This window comes from Chenopodium quinoa, unplaced genomic scaffold (genome assembly GCF_001683475.1).
Source record: "Chenopodium quinoa cultivar QQ74 unplaced genomic scaffold, ASM168347v1, whole genome shotgun sequence".
NCBI lineage: Eukaryota > Viridiplantae > Streptophyta > Magnoliopsida > Caryophyllales > Amaranthaceae > Chenopodium > Chenopodium quinoa.
Genome location: NW_018743021.1, coordinates 3435674 through 3448828, shown reverse-complemented (window position 1 = coordinate 3448828; position 13155 = coordinate 3435674). Strand labels below are relative to the sequence as shown.

Here is a 13155-nt window from a genome sequence, read left to right as displayed (position 1 = left end):
AATCAGCGCGTGCGGGAGACAAGTTCATATTCGCCCCATGTTATAGAGAGTAAGTCTAACCATGTCAAATTCAATCAATTTGGCCTCATTATATGTTGACTCCTAAATATTAATTACCTTGTCTATTGTGAACTTATGTAGGGAGCATTGGACCCTCATGGTGATTTGTAATTCCACTAACACAATTTATCACCTTGATTCAGCTCGATCATCGGAGAAGTGGCTCGTGAAGTCTATATTGCAAAAGTAAATATACATAGCAACCTAGTGATGATTATTGCTAATAATAACTAATTTAGTAATCATACGACTAATCAAATTTGAATGTACTTTTTTTTTACTACAGTGTTATGAAGAAACTACATTGTCATGCTCCAAAGGGTCCAACATGGAAGACACCGTTGGTAATTTACATGATATTGTGATTATCTTGAAAATCTATGTTAGTAAATATTTTCTCATTTCCTTTTCATGTTTCACTGATGTGATTTGTTTGTCATATGCTAGTGCGCACAACAAGAGAATGGACTTGATTGTGCTTTGTATGTGATGAGATTCATGCTTGACATTGTGACTCATTGTACGGACACTCAACAGCTTGATGAGGTAAGTCCTAAAACTTATTGAAATGCTATATTGATGTGATTTCTAGCCTTAGACACCTAATATTACCCAACAATGACATGTTATGAGAAACAAAAAGGCTATTTCACAAGAAAGGTAGAAAATGGGCTGAATAGAAGTCATATGGGCCATATTAGGGCCATTTTGTGTTAATATGCTCTTTTGATGTGATTTCTTTCCTTATACACCTATAACTAGATAATGTTGACATGTTATGAGATAAATAAAGTTCATTTAATAAGAAATGTAGGAAATGGGCAAATTAAAGTCATATAGACCATATTCGGGCCATTTTGAGTAAAAAGCGTCATAAACCTTAATAAAATGCTCTCCTATACAATTTTAGGGCTTACACACATACAACTATCCAATATTGACATGTTATGAGAAATAAATAGTTCATTTGATAAGTAATGTAGGAAATGGGCTATATAGAAGTCATATAGGTAATATTTGATAAAATACATATTGTTTTGCCTAATTAATTATTTTTAAAATAATGTTTTTGTATTTCAAGTTTTGCGAGGTCCAAAAGGATGGTCCGTTGACAATCAAGGAGCTTAATGAAGTTCGTGACATGTTGGCGTCTTTTATCACCTTCAACATGTAAATGGCATTGTAATTGTAAATTATTTATGTTAACTTTTGAACTATATAACTTATTATTCATTATATATGTACTTACTATTATTTGTATATGTAAGCAACTTTTTTTTTTTTGGTATTGCGTTTGGGAATATTTATATCTATATATATAATTGAATTCTTGTTTTTAATATTATTTTTGTATCTTATTGTAATAATTAATAATATTATTATTATTAGCTATTATAATAATAATATTATTAATTATTATATTTAATATAATTGCTGGAATTACAGGTTATTATTATTGTTGGAAATAGGTTTTTTTTTTTATATAAATATTATTGCACGAAAATTGGAAAAAAAAAAACAAAAAAAAAATTGGTGAATAGACACCGGTTAGGCAGCAACCGGTGCCTAAAATATCTACCACCAAAAAAAAAAATTGGCGGGAGAGCAGTTTTAGGCACCGGTTAACCGGTGCCTAAGTGGGCATATAGCACTGGTTAACCGGTGCCTATGTTACCCTATGGCACCGGTTTTGAACCGGTGCCAAAACGTTGGTTTTTGGCACCCCTCACTTAGGCAGCGGTTCAAACCGGTGCCTTAGACCGGGTTTGAACCGCTGCCAAATGCCTTTTTTCACCTAGTGATAGTTTCGTAAACAAATAGGGTTTATAACTTTCCAAACTCTAAAATAAAACTATATAAGATTAGGAAAGTTAATTAATAAAATAACTATTTTTTTTATAAAATATAATATATAAAATCATAAAATATTCGGGTATTACAGGTTATCAGTCCTACAATAACAACAGTAATAGAGGAGGCTTCCAAGGAATAAGCATGTCAAATAGTTACAAGTGAAACAGACTGTGTTGATTTGTGAGCATTAGTTGTAAGATGACAAAGCACTTGATTGGTAGGTGTTACAAGCTTCATGGTTTTCAAAATGAGCAGAACACTAATAATGGCTAGAAGAAGTTTGCTAATATGGCTCAGAATGAAAGTTTTGATAGTTTTGATGATAATGGAGATGACATCATTACAACAACATTTTCTAGAGATCAGTATACCAAGTTTATGAACTATTTGGGTAATCCTAAGGAAGGAGCAATGTCTATAAATGCACAGGAACAGAAAATTGATTAGAATGTTCCAGCTACTTCCAGAGCTGCATATTTTGCATGTAAACTCTGTGTTCTTTCTACTTTTAGTACTGGATGGGTGATTGATAATGGAGCAACAGATCACATATGCAGTGATTTAACTATGTTTGTACCTATAGAATGATGAATTCAAAAGAGGATACAATAACTATACCATATCGTAGAAAACACTACTAAAAATAGGCCCATTTCCGACGGAAAGTTTCCGTCGAAAACACCATAAAATCCATCGGAAAAGGGTTTTCCGACGGAATTTCCGTCGAAAGTGGTTGTCGGAAACGACTTGGTAGGAAAAAACCATCTTTTCCGTCGGAAAAGTGTTTCCGACGGATTTCCGACAAAATTTTCCCTCGAAAATGGGTTTTCCGGTCCCGAAAAAATCCGTCGTAAATTTTTGACAGAAAATTATTTTACGAAATTTATAAAAAAAACGCCGCGCCACCACCGGCACGGCGTATCACCGCCTCCAACCACCACAACCCATTACTCTTACCACGACTGCCCGAAGTCCCAGAAATAAAAAAAATTCCGTCAAGATTGCAACCAAACCTAACCTAACCGAACCAAACCCACCACCTGAACCCACCCCACTTAACCCTAACCAACCCAGACTTACAGTTCTAACCAAACAACCACCCAAAAATTAACAAAAAAAAAATCACAACCACAACCACTACTGCCGAAAACCACCAATACAACCAAAATTTTTTTAAAAAAAAAAAAACCAAAAAGCTAAAAAAAAATAGCAATACATACCTTATCACGAAGTTGGATGTTAACTTCCCTCGAATTTGGTTTAATAAGGGTAAATTCGACCATGAAACATCTAGATCTTGAGATTTCATGGTCGAATTTGACCGTATAAATTAAACCATTAATATGAATAAAATAGAGAATATTAGAGAAGATAGAGGAGCTTCGTGAGGAGAGAGAAGTGAGGAGATCAGCGAGCTTCCTTGCGGCAGATCTTCAGAAAATAGAGAAGAGGAGAAGATAGAGAGGCGTGAGGAAAGAGAAGTGAGGAGATCCTTGAGGATGAGGAAAGAAAAGAGAAGATGAGAGAAAGAGAGGAGAGGGGAAAGAAGCAGAAGAGAGGCGGTGAGAGGAGAGGTATGTAGAGAAGTCAGAAAAAAAGGGGGAGGGCGCCGTTTTAATTAGGGTTTTGGGGGGGGGGATTTTTTTTTTAACTTAAATTTCGTCGGAAAGGGGTTAAATTCCGTCGTTAACTTTCGACGAAATTAAATCCGTCGGAAATTTCCGACGGAATTTAAATCCGTCAGAAAATATAACATATCCGTCGGAAGTAAAAATTTATTTTCCGACGGATTACAATTCCGTCAGAAATTTTCGTCGGATTTTCGACGGAAATAAAATCCGTCAGAATTTTCGTAATTTCCTATGGATTTTAGTGTCCGTCGAAACCGTTCCGTCGGAAATGACCTGTTTTCTAGTAGTGAAAGTATTTATATCCTAATAGGAACAGTTACTCTAGAACAAAACATTGTGTTGATAGATGTTCTTTAATTGTGTTCCTCAATTCCAATTTAACCTTATCGAGATTCATAAGCTTTGCAAAGACCTTTCTTGTTCTATTAAGTTCACGTTCTTGAATAGAGGGAGTACTAAGTATTAGGTTGTACTTAATGAAGAAAAATGAAATACGTATAAGAGACGAAATAACTTTTAAAAAATGAAAAATTTGCAAATTGCAGCCCAAAAGTTCGTATAAATTGTAAATTGCAGCCCGATTCAATTTTTTCATCGGTTTACATGTTGAAAAATCTTCGGTTAAGGTTTTAGGGGTCATTTTAGTTCTTAGGGACCCGAATTGATCTCGAAATTAGCAAAAAAATAACGTAAGTATCTCGTTAAGAGGGCTGCCGAGAAAGTGAAGCGAAGGAGGATGTTGTCGGAAAAAGGGAGGGAATGTGGAGGATGGAGGTGGTGGGGAAGAGGGCAGCCATTGATGAAGGTGAAAGGGGAGGATGGAGGTTGAAGGAAGGGGAAAAAAGTATTTTAAAATAATTTTTTTTTATTATTCCAAAATTATTTAAAATTATTTTGATTTTTTTTTTATATATTTGGATGAATTATAGTGTGACACGTGGCAAGATTACTTACTATTAGAGTAGGTAACCGGTTTGGCCTAATAGAATAGAATGGGGTGTAAAGCTTGGATTATTGGTGAATAATCAAAAGGTTGGATTAATAAAAAAGGATGGAGGAAAGGTTAGATTATTAGAATCAAATTTTCTTATTTTTTAATCTTATAATATTTGATATTAAAAAGAAATGGATTTGATGGGCCACAAATTGAAAGTGTCATTTGTATATTTTTAGAGTCTCACCATTGAGAAATTAGACTTCAGATAAGTTGCTAAATTGAGAAGTGGTTATGGTCTCACCATTGAAAGTAAAAACCAACTCATTTTGTATATCAATACTAAAACTTGATTCTTACCCTTGGAGATGGTATTAATATCACGACAACACCGACACATAAGAAATTAAAACCATTATAAAGGTGGCATGTGACAAACCTTGCAACTTTGTACGACAAAGTCGACAATGCCTTATGCCCTTGTCTTAAGGTGTAGGATCAAATAACACATCTATAGTACCGAAGCGCAGCTCAATTACTCATTTTAAAAGTGCCAAACCCTCAATTATCCCTTTGTACGGACTTGCATTGTGAACAACACCTATCATTCTTGTACGATATATTTATATTATGTTTTCTTAACACTCATTTTAAACTATACTAGGTCATCTTTATTTTCTGATTTTCGATCTGTTCGTGTTCGTCTATAATTGAACGAATTAGATAATCAACAAATAAAATATTATGATAATATTTATTGTATATGTAGTGTTATTATTATCAACGATAGGGTGGTTATCATGGTGGTGGAATGAGATATGGTATGTTAGACCACTCAAGGCAAGATGCTCTGCATTCAATGCCAAAATGCCCCTCGGTCATTTGGGTTTCCCTTTTTTAGGAGAGACCGCCTCGCTTCTATGGTACTTTAATATTGTTAGCCGCCCTGATGATTTTATCACCTTTAAGAGACGCAAGTAAGTATGTAGTATGTCTTATTCACATCCTCTTTCTATTATAGGGCTTCTATATATTATTCATGTGCATTTTCAATAATGGTCAAAGTCAACCCTAAACAAGGTTCAACATAATTTAAGTACCTTATGTTTTGATAGTAAAAATACATGAATACTTGTGTATGTTGTTTGTATTTTATTCTATTACTATATTTATGAGCACCGATTGTTCTAAAAAAAGATAAGCCGTTTTATCTAAATTATTTTTTTTTTTCGCAAATTTAATTGAAGGTATGGATATACAGAGGGAATATACAGAAGCCATTTGTATGGGTCTCCAAGCATCATAGCATGCTCGCCGTCTTTGTGCAAATTTGTACTCAAATCGAGCGATAAATTTACACAAAAATGGCCAACTACCCCAGTATTAGGAGCTAATTCTGTGATCACGCTTAATGAGGGCCAATAACATAGTATTATTAAGAGTGCTATTGTCAAATCCATCAACCAGCCTGATTCTCTTTCGAGGATTGTGCTCCAAATTCAGCCTACCATCGTTGCTGCCCTTCAATTATGGTCTCAAATGCCTAGAATTAATGCACTTTATCAAGTGAAAAAGGTAAAAATTATATCATTTTACGCATTTAATTTAATTGTATGCAAATTACAGTGAATATATATATATAATTCGAAGTAATAATAATCATATGATACATTTGTATGACTATTAAATAGGTTACGCTTGATTACACTATGAGATATATCGCTCATCTTATATTTAGCAGCTCTCATATAGATGCTATTGCGAAGCTATTCGATGGCATAGTTTATGGCTTTCGAGCACAACCATGGAATCTTCCCGGAACAACTTATCATCATGCTCTCAAGGTATGTATATGCACTGTTAGTGGATTATATTAACCTAAAGTTTAAACTGATAGTTAAGACCCTAGCATATGCTTTATACTTTATCATGCTTGTTGCCCTCATTTTATATTCATTTAGACATTATGACAAATTACATGCATGACATAATGTGATCAATTAACTAATTAAGCATGCACGTATATATTCGTTCTAGTGTCGAAAGAAGATTACAAAGAAGCTAAAGGAGGAGCTAGAGAAAAGGAGGCAGAAGAATAAAGATAGTGTTTCGGGAGAGAGTACAATAATAAGCGATCTAATGGATGGTTTAATGCAAATGAAGAATGATGAACAAAGACATCTAAGCGACGAAGAGGTGTTAGATAATGTTGTGAGCACTTTTCATGTTGGTCATATTTCCATTGCTTATGCTATGACATGGTCTCTGCAATTTTTTAGCCAATAACCCTCATGTTCTACTCAAGCTTCGGGTAATTAACTTCATTTCTTCACTCAACTTTTTACATTATCTAGCCATACATAATAGATCTGTAACTGAGTAAAAAACAAAGTTGAGTAATCTTTATTTTTTTTGTAGTAGCATATGATAATAAGGCCAAGTAACAAAGGCAAAAAAAAACAAAACAAAAGATAAGCTTATATCATATGACATACTCCCTCCGTCCCCTTTTAATAGTCACTTATGCCATTTTTAATGACCCCAAAATATTAGTCACATTTGTTTTTTTCAATTACCATTAATATTATTTTTGTACCAAAATTCTCTCTCATTTGCAAAAATATTTGTGCAAATTTAACTTTTTCGTGTAAATTTTACTTTCCCATGTACTTTAAGTACTTTCTCTCTCTACTTTTTTTGCATACCAAATGTAAATTTACTTTTTAATGTACTTTTGCATACCTGTCAAGTGTTAAGGCTTACAAAATCCTAATAATTACAACCCAAATAATCTAAATGAGCTATTTGTACAACTATTTTCTTTTGATTAGTTGAATTCACTTGAATCAAATCACATAAAATCCATCCTACTTGACACCCATCAGATACCCTACATTTATATACGACTTTTTATTAATGAATTAATTTATCAGTAAATTTATAATTATGATTTTAAATTTAGAATTAAGAAGAAATAAAAAAGGAAAAGAAAAGAGAGGGAGTGAATACCAGTACATACATATTTATGTTTATTAATTCCCGTGATTTTCTACCAAAAGTGACTATCAAAAGTGGACGGAGGGAATAACATTTAAGGTAAATTGGCCAAACCCGGAATTTTTTGAAATTTTCTGTTGTTGAATGACTATTTTATGTTGTTCATTGGATTACTCAATCATTGTAATAAATCTCAAATAAAAATAGGAGGAGAACAAGGCTATGATTAAGGAGAACAACAACGAGAGCATCACATATGAAGATATTTTGAAGCTCAAGTACACAAATAAGGTACGTAAATAAGTCAAAATTGATAAGCAAAACATAATTTAATTTTAATCAGCAAAGATCAATACTCCATAATATGCAGTAATTATTTTTGAAGTACATCAAATTTATGTTTCTTTGACAACCTAAATGTAGTACAATGAAAACAAATTAATGCTCCCTATAAAATAAATGGCTAGCTTATTATTATTATTGCAGGTTGCAGAAGAAACAATTAGAATGGCAAACCTCTCTGCCTTTGTATTCAGGAAAGCCACTGATGACATTGTATTTAAAGGTCACAATTAATACCCTAATCTATTTATACAATTATATCCCATGAGAAATTATTAATAAATAGTTAATTAGTTATTTCTTTTTTTTTTTTTTTTTTGAGGTAAAATTAGTTATTTCATTTTAACACACATCATATAATAAGCACTTATTTTATTTGTAGGTTACTTAATACCAAAAGGTTGGAGTGTGCTTGTATGGCTAAGGAACCTTCACAATGATCCAACAAATTTTGAAGATCCTTTGTCCTTCAATCCAGATAGATGGGATGTAAGTATATATTGTTGCATTGTTTATCACTTAATTAGCTTAATAGAACTACAGATAATTTATTTGCTCAATTAATATTACGGAGTATATTCTTTCACAAAAAGAATAAGGTTTTTTCAAAAAAAAAAAAAAAAAGATTAAGGAGGTCTTTTACAAAATTAAACAATTAAAAAATTAAGATTTTTTTAGGACAAAAAAAAAAAGGTGTGTTTTGACAAAATTCTAGTTTTAAAAGGTGGTTTATTTTTGGCTTTTTCTTAAACTATACTTCGTCAAAATTAAACTTCATTTGACAGACTCGCCCAAAGCAAGGAACATACCATCCCTTTGGGGGAGGTTCGAGATCTTGTGCGGGAAGTGCGCTTGTTCGAGTTTCACTAGCCATATTTCTCCATCATTTGTCTATTGGATACAAGTAAGGCGCCTTTAGTTACCCTTATTATTATTATTATTATTATTATTATTATTATTATTATTATTATTTTGTAACAACCCTTATTGTTAATTTTCATGATTATATCAAATTTAAACCAAATTAGAAAATAATATAATAATCAAAGAAATAAATTCAAAAAAAATTAACGGAATTTATATTGTACTCATACCTCGTATAGTATAAACGAGAAATACACCATATATACCTATAATTTGAATTTGACAATCTTTGCAGGTGGGAATTGCTTAATCCTGGTGCAAAGGTCAAGTATCTTTCACATCCATTACCTAGTGATGGCCTGGAAATTTCAATTAATAAAGTTTAAGGACACTCGAATTACGAAGTATATGTACAAGCTAAGAGACATGTGCAATATTAAATATCAATGAAGCTAGATTCTCTGTTTTTACTCCACAATATTATCTCCTTAATTCTAATTTTGTTATTTCGGATGATATACTACAAGAGGGGGGTGAATTGTAGTATGTTCCTAGTGCCCACTTTTCGCGGAATATAAAACTGATTGTTGTTAGGAACTTAGACAATGCAAAGCGGATTTTACGAGGAAACCATCCAGGGCCCAACTGGAAGTAAAACCTCGACCCTCTAAGGGATTTCAAGCCAAACCAATCCGCTATAATAGGGCAAACACCAAGTTACAAACCTATTAAGTGACAGACCTTTACTCACAAGTTCCTGACTGAACTTGCTACACGATAAAACCCTATCTTACCCAATCTAAGTCCCAAACTTAGATTCACTCAGCACTCCCAAAGTGCCTACACTCGGCCTCTCACTAGAAGCTCATTCGGCTTCACCCTAGAAGCTCACACATTGCACTCTTACAATACAATATTATAAAAACGAGAATCCTCACGAACTCTCACACCCCAATACATAAAACACTCAAAACCCTTTTTCCCAATTACAAGATCTCAAAGAATAACTCTAAATACATATCAGTGAATAAAGAGATAAAACTAATATGTTGGACACTCAAGATCTGTCTGGAACTTACTGGACAAATTGAAACCATACCTGACTGGAACTTCGACCTGGAGGTTTGACTTAGCTTTGTGGTGAAGGATGAAACCATTAAGCACGACCACTAAGCTTCGTCAGCCTCGACTTTAAATGAATACATATGAGCATATTTATAGTACACCCAAATTATTCTTTTCGTAAAAGATAAGTTTTATTAAAAGATAGAAATAAAAGATATTTTCCAAAAAAAAGTTTTCCAAAAATATATCTTTTGTTAAGAATATATTCTATCAATAATAATAAGATATATTTGCTATAAAATCAGATTTTATTTAAAACATATACTTTCCAAATATATTAACTTATCTTTTTCAAAAGATATACTTATCATAAAATCAGAATTTATTTCAAACTTATATTTTCCAAATATACTAGTTTATCTTTTGCAAAGATATACTTTTAATAAAATCATATTTTATTCTAAACTTATTTTTGCTTAAAATACTTTCCAAAAATAACTTATCTTTTTCCAAAAGGGATTTATTAGAAAATAAATATCTTTATTCTGTAAAACCAAATCCCTAAAAGATATGCACGTATTAGGTAAATATTTATATCATTAAACCGACCTTTAACGACGTGCAGACTTAAGTTCCGATTAGGTTCTGGAACTCTGACAGTCTCTGAGTTCCTGACAAATCAGTAACTCTAATTTCATTGACTATCATGAGTTCACCTTGGTTCTTTAGACTTGTTCCAGAATGACTTTTATGTCCAACATACTTACATGAATCCTAGAGCGATATACTTCGATTTCTCCGTCTTCATGTTGTTTCTTTGAAACTCTTGTTTTGGAATTGCAGTATCGATGTATTTTAGATCTCGGGACAACGTTCCACTTCTGGAACCGCGGGCCAAGTTCCTAACTGGAACTTGTTGTCACTTTCTTCATTCCTCATTGGAACTCGCAGACCAGGTTCCTTTCTGGAACTTGTTGTCATCTTCGCAATACAAGTCAAGTCCTTAACTTGCTGTCTTCAAGTTCATGTTAGGGAACGTTCTTGTTAGGGAACTTAGATAGTTCTTGTTAGAGAACTAAGTTCCTGTTAGGGAACTCTTCATGTACTTGTTAGGGAACATGGAACTCTTCATGTACCTGTTAGGGAACATGTTTCGGCTTTCGTGGGAAAGCCTACCGAAAGTTCCTTCTGGATCTTGTTAGAGAATACCTTCAAGTTCCTTCGTGGTTTGGTTCTCATAGAGAACCTGCTTTAGGTTCATTCGTTCTCTCTTGTTCCTCTTGAAGTCTTCTATGTTCCAACCCATTGACTTCACCTAAGTTAGTTCCTGTCTTCACATAAACACTTAAGAGAAACATTAGATTGAAGTTTGTTTGTCATAAATAAACTTCAAGTGAGAGAACTAATTAAACTTAAAGCTTATGTAAATACTCCTACACATATACAACTCATTGATGCATAGTGTACTTACCTCATGAAGCTAACATATGCAAACACTTATTTACATAGTTACTTTCATGGTTCTTTAGCCATCATCATTCTTATCAACCATGACACTCATCATTGTTCTTGTTTCTCTATTGCTTATCATATATTGCTAAGATTCCTTATATATATGTGACATTGCTCAGGTTTCTTGAATCATGTTCCAAGCATAACTTGTTCTTTCTATGCACAACTTAACAAACACGTTAGATAGATAATCATCATTAATTTATAATCATCAAAACCTAATTACTCAACAAATTTTTAAAAAAAAAAAATTATAGTGGGTTTAAATATTCTTGACAAAATATAATAAAAAATATACAATTTTTTGTATGTGGCTGGCCACATGGTGCGGCAGAAGTTATTTGTAGGGTGTTAATTATATTTTGAGGTTACTCATAGGCTATTACTGGTTTTTGTCAGGGTGTTACTTGTATTCTGGGGTTATTTGTAAGGTGTTAATGGTTTTGATCAAGGGTTACTTGTAGAGTCAGTGTTACTTGTTTGGAATGGGGGTTTGGTCTGGGGTTACTTGTAGGGGTTACTCAGAATACAAGTAACACCTACAAGTAAATCATACAAGTAACTCCAAAATACAAGTAACATTTATAAGTAACCTAAAATACAAGTAACACCTAAAGTAGCCCCTGATAAAACCGGAAACATCCTATAAGTAACCCTTGTCGTACCATGTGACCTGCCGCACTGAAAAAACCTTTGTAAGAAAATATGTTATTAAAAAAAAAAATATATATATATATATATATATATATATATATATATATATATATATATATATATATATATATATATATATTTACTGAGATCCGAAATTCCCTGTTCTCTCTTGCTGGAAATGTGTGCATACTCATCACAAATACATTTTTGCATCAGTTGCGTTACACTCTTTTCAACAGATTCAAAGATCATTTTTTTTTTGAGGTATTCGAAGGTGGCTGTTTCCGGCAGGGAAAGGCCCAGAAATAACCACTCTGATACCAATTTGTTATAGACTAGATTCTACTGATTTAATTAAGCACAATTAATATTAATTTAATGCTGAAAGCTTGAACATTTGATTGATTAATGGTTGGATTGCATAAGGATAGCCATAACTTGAGGTTATGAGTCTCTCAGTAGCTTGAGGCTACAAATCTCCTAGCAACTTAAGGTTGCAACTCTCCAATTTTTCCTCACTAATTTCTGCCTACCTTTCCACTAACACTACTCCTACTACTTATACTAAGCTGGTAAGATGACCTTAAGGCTTCACATGTGAAACTTAGCTAATTTAGACAAACATAAATTAACATCATAGGACTAAGGTAGCTTCTTTTCCTTCTCTTCTTCTTTATTGATTTTGTCTTCTACCTAATTGGAGTCTTGAGGCCTTGAAATGCTCCCTGCTGCTGCTGCCCTTTTCTGTTGCTCTTGTTGCTTGTTGACTGTCCTCCTATCATAGACCCGCATAGGTTGTGGTTGAGCCGTATTATCAAATTACCCCCTCTAAAGCCGGTCTATTACAGAGGATGTTGTGAAGAAGGGTTTTGTAGTAACAATTTATTCTGATATATACTCAGCGCTACATGTTGGTCTTTGTCTAGAAAACCGTGTGGAAGAGGTAGAAAAACTGGCCTATTATATGGTTGAGAAAGGGGTAACAATCAATTCTTCTAACATTGATAACATTCACAAGCACCTAAAATGATCAATTGAGATGGAGTCACTTTCACAATTGTGTAAGATGGGAAGATGATACTAAATTATACTTTCTTTTTCAATGCTATCTTGGTTATTAGTATTTCTAGAGGATTTTTGTAAGTTGTAAGATCTGACAACTTCCTTAGCGCCTGAAAAGCATGCTGATTGCACAATCCTGGTTCAAGTAGTTTGTGAGATTTATCTCTACCAGCAGAGTTT

General features: G+C 33.1%; 1 pseudogene; it reads left to right on the top strand.

The window, feature by feature from the left end:
• The first annotated feature begins 5186 nt into the window (after positions 1–5186).
• Positions 5187–9147, top strand: LOC110730345 (annotated as a pseudogene).
• The last annotated feature ends 4008 nt before the right edge of the window (positions 9148–13155 follow it).